Below are 5252 nucleotides of genomic sequence, written 5' to 3' on the forward strand. Positions count from 1 at the left end.
ATTAATCCTTGAAAATACAAGTACACATCATGCAATATAAAGTGAAATATAAAGATTATTTGTGACACTTTAACAATACTAACTTTCACTGAGTATGTGTATCACTTCTTCTTCTATACATGTCAAACATATAACTCCACCTTTGTTGTACATCCTTCACATTGAATGATCCATGCTTTTGTGGAACTGATTATCTTCCTGTTTCTTTTGATATAGGGATTATGCATCTACTATTTGATCTAATTGAGCTATGCTTTTCAATTGATGACCAAGTTATTCTTGTGATTCTCAAAATAATTGTCTTAATTTTGAAAGAAAGCTTCAACGTGGTTACTAAATGTCTCAACACTCTACCAATTTCTCAGGTACTCTTTTTTGGCTTTAGCCCTCCGATTCAATGTTTCATGAATAAATTGGATTTCAAGATCTGACTGAAAATTCTGCAGACATGTCATAGCACTAGAATCAATATAAAATGTATTGTGTAAAGAAGGCAAACAAATAACTTAAAATAAGACAAAGCAACAAGGGACACCATATTTCATTAGAAGAAAAGATAAAAGGGTTTAAGGGAAAACGACAGAGAAATAAAACACGATAGATTTCGAACTATAACCCTGAAATAATTTGAAAAATAGAAAGAAGAACAAAACAAACTACCAACAATCCTTCCTAGTAAGGAGCGGAGTGACTTTCCAATTACTGAGCTTGACATTTTAGCCACTAAGTTGCACATCATCATGACTAGAGCTTTCACCACTGTCAATGTTCTTCACCACAATCAATTTATCTTGAATCATCTTTTCTATTTTTCTTTTTAAAGCATGACAATCCTCCATACTATGACCCTAAACATCAGAATGATATGCACATCGTTTATTAGGATCAAAATTTCTTGAATGCGGGTCAGGAGTATACCCAAGGAGATGAGTGATCGTGCCCCATTGTACTAATCTCTGGAACAGACTGGCATATGATTCTCTAATTGGCATAAAATTATCCTTAGACTCTTGCCTCTTTTCATTGTTTGACTTGGATGAAACATCGGGCCTAGAAGGGCCTTGATATGTTTGTAGAGTTGGGGGATGACTGAGGAATTGGTGCGCTCCATTATGAGTAAGAAGACGGTTGGACATATGGTTGTATGCTATATACTGGATATTGAGGTGGGAAAATAAAGTATAATGGATTTTCAGAGTGATTATATAGAGCTTAGGTATGAACTTGGGCTTAAGACTGAGGGTAACGGCGACGTGGTCTTCTTAGACGTGCCCATTGTCTAACTACAATAACAGCTGTATCTTCCTCATTCTTCTTCCCTCTAATTTTCCTTAATTGATTGCAATATTGTCCCAAATATTTCACGAATTCCTCATGTCCATCTTGCCCCTTAAATTTTGACATCTCAAGGATTGGAGGAAGGTTAACACTGGAAGACATGTCCCAGTCTTTGTATGAAACATCTTCTTTACCCACAGATCCTCGGGAACTTTTCATAGCATTTTTCGCACTCTTCATTTTTCCAACCATTTTCTCTGGCTCTTCTGGCAAGCTAGACTTCTTGTTAAGAAATTTTGGTGGTCCAATTAACATTGATGTGGGCTATAGAGTATAGTAATGATCATCAAGAGTATTAAACATGGGTGCACTAGCAGATTGGGGCAGCACAACCGTTGGATTGATAACCAAAGTGGAAGCCTCAGTAGAAGGTTGAGCACCAAAAGCACAAACAGTGTTTGGTGCTGTCAATGTGGTAGATTTATACTGAAGAGCTAGATAATGAGTGATGTAAGCATTGAGATGTTTTTGGCTTGGAATGAATTCTGAGGCATGTTGTGGTGCATCAACAACATTAGGAAATAGAGCTTGCAATTTTAATGGAAAACTCAGGGTATTTGCGGGGTCAATAGTGGGTAATGGAAGAGGAGGAGGCAACCCACTGGCCCAAGCTCGATGCATTTCCGTCATTTATTGCCTTAGTCTCAAATTCTCTTGCTTTAAACTTTCATTTTCCTAACTTTTCGTTTGATCCATGATGTCACTCTCTATATTCTTGTTGGACACAACTAACCCTTCCTTGAATTTGGTGTAATGTGGAGGACCATCCAGAATGCCATAAATCAACCACCTTAAACTAACTGAATAAGAGATAACAAATGAGTTAGAGTTCAACACTTTCTCAAATTTTTTTTTTTAAAAGATCACCAAACCCAAGAAGGGCGCCTACGTATGTCACTCTTGAAAGAGGAGAATCAAGTGTGCGTAGTTTGTGAAGTTTGGTAAAAAATGACCAGTCAAACTCTCTTTCTTTTTCGTGAAACTTTAAGAAGAAAAGAAAATAACTGATTGTCAAAGAATTGACAAGAATCTTTTTAATTTTTTTCAGCTTTAAAATTCCTATAAAAATAAAACCTATGATTACCAAAGAAAATCTTTTTGGGTTTTCAATTTGAATTTCATACGAAAATGAAACTTTAAACTATTAAAGAAAAATCTTTTTGTAGTTTTCTTTTAAAGATATATATGAAACACATACTCTAAATGAAGAGTGAAGAAAATTTTTTTCTAAAATTTTGAAATAAGATCACCGAACCCTAAAAGGGGTTGCCTACGTATCTCACTCCCGAAAAAGGAGAATCAGGTGTGCGTAATTCATCTAAATTGAACAATTAAAGATTAAATACCCAACTGAACCCTGACTTGAGAGACACGACCATAAACAGACGAAGAAAAATGTCAATAAATTTTTTTTTTTTTTGAGTTTTCAATTTGACACTTCATAAACAAATGACACCAACAACTCTGAAAGGAAAATCTTTTTGATATTTTCGTTATACGAAATGTACAAAACTTCTATCATCTTTTTTGCATTTTTCTTTTATAAAAACTTTCTATTGTAAAAAAAATCTTTTTAAAATTTTCAAATTATGAATGCTTACTAAAGAAAGCAAAAGAAAAATCTTTTTGATGTTTTTATTTTTTGAGAAATGAGTGCAAAAGGTAAAAATAATTTTTTTTTTAATTTTGGAATTGTGGAAAACAAAAACCATAAAGATAAAGTACTCCTAAAAACTACAGGACTCTTTTTTTCATTTTTTCCCCAACATTTCATTGCCTACACACTTTTTTTTAATTCTAGCACATGTTTTTTCCCAAATCAATCCATTAAATGACCCTGTTATCCTCAAAGATGAAATAATTAACACGTAAGAATGCTTTAGGGATGAGTCTCCTACAAAGTACCAAGTAGGTCCCGCTAGGTCTCTATATGATTCAAATAAGAATGACCTAAAGGTTGACCTAGGCTGGGATCCACTAACAAGGCTATTCAAGGAAGCGTATGGTTGATAGTGGTTGCGACAGCTTTCCACCTACACGATACGTTCGACGGCTCCACCTCCTAAAATAAGAGTGACTCAACTAGAGTTTGTATGCACAACGTGTACTTCGAAAATTATTGCGAAAAAAATTGACTCGGAGTAATGCATATGATGCCAGATATGAAGCGGTAACACATAAGAGAAAATTGTAAACACGCAGCACATACACATCCAATAATGATAAAATAATAACACAACAATAGCACAAACAAAATATTTGTACACCTATAGTGTCAAAGTAAGCCGATACAACTCAAAAAATAAGCTCAAATTTTTAAAAATCCCTAGCAAAATCGCCAGATAACTTCTATTTTTTTCTTTTTTCTTTTTTCTTTTTCATTTCTTTGATTTTTATTATTTTTATTATTATTTTTAATTTCATTAACCTTTATTTTTTCTTTATTTTTTTCTTTTCCCGTAACCTTTTTCTTTTCTTTTCTTTTCTTTTATTCAATTCTTTCTAAACAATAAGTAACGCCCCATGGAGAAGAGTTGGCACTACAACATTGTATCTTAATTTATGAGATGTTCTGTTACTCTTCTTAGAGACAAGACGTAACCCAAAGACTTTCAAACAACAAGTTACGTCCCATGGACAAGAGTTGACACTATCACATTGTGTTTTGACTTATGTGAGGCTCTATAACTCTTACCTTAGAGATAAGACTTAGTTCAATGACTTTCAAACAAAAAGTTATGCTCCATGAGCAAAAATTGGCACTATATCACATTGTGTCTTGATTTGTGAGATGCTCTACGACTTTTGCCTTAGAGGCAAGACTTAGACCAATGACTTTCAAACAATATGTTACGTCCCATGGGCAAGAGTTGACACTACCATATTGTATTTTGATTTATGAGATGTTACACTACCATATTGTATTTTGATTTATGAGATGTTCTATAACTCTTGCCTTAGAGGAAAGACTTAGCTCAAGGCAAGTTATTCCACATGGGCAAAAGTTGATACTACCACATTGAGTCTTAATTTGTGAGATGTTCTATAACTCTTGCTTTAGAGGTAAGACTTAGCCCAATAACTTTCAAACAATAAGTTACGCCCCATGGGTAAGGGTTGACACTATCACATTGTGTCTTGATATACGAAATGCTCTACAACTCTTGCTTTAGAAGCAAGACTTAGCCCAAAGATTCAAACATCAAGTTACGCTCCATGGGCAAGAGTTGAAATTACCACATTGTGTCTTGATTTATGAGATGTTTTATAACTCTTGCCTTAAAGATAAGACTTAATCCGAGGACTTTCAAACAACAAGTTACCCCATGGGCAAGAGTTGGCACTACCACATTGTGTCTTGATTTATGAGATGTTCTATCACTCTAGCCCTAGAGGCAAGACTTAGCCCAAGGACTTTCAAACAAGAAGTTACGCCCCATATATAAGAGTTGAAACTATCACATTTTGACTTGATTTATGAGATGTTCTATAACTCTTCCCCTAGAGATAAGACTTAAACCAAAGACTTTCAAAGAAGAAGTTATGGCCCCATGGCCAAAAGTTGACACTACCACATTGTGTCTTGATTTATGAGATGCTTTATAAGTCTTGCCTCTAAAACTAGACTTAGCCCAAGACCCTCCCAAAAAATAAGTTTCTCCCCTATGGGCAAGAATTAACACTACTTTATTATGTCTTAATTTATGAGATACTCTATAACTCTTGCCTTAGAGGCAAGACTTAGTTTGAGGATTTTCAAACAACAAGTTATGCCCTACGAGCAAGACTTGACACTACCATATTGTGCCTTATATCTAGACAAGACTTATCCCAAAGGACTTCCAAATGACAAGTCACGCCCTTAAGTTTATTTTGATGTCAAAGAAAAAGATTCTTTTTGCGGAATATTCAAC

Source organism: Capsicum annuum, chromosome 3 (genome assembly GCF_002878395.1).
Source record: "Capsicum annuum cultivar UCD-10X-F1 chromosome 3, UCD10Xv1.1, whole genome shotgun sequence".
Classification (NCBI taxonomy): domain Eukaryota; kingdom Viridiplantae; phylum Streptophyta; class Magnoliopsida; order Solanales; family Solanaceae; genus Capsicum; species Capsicum annuum.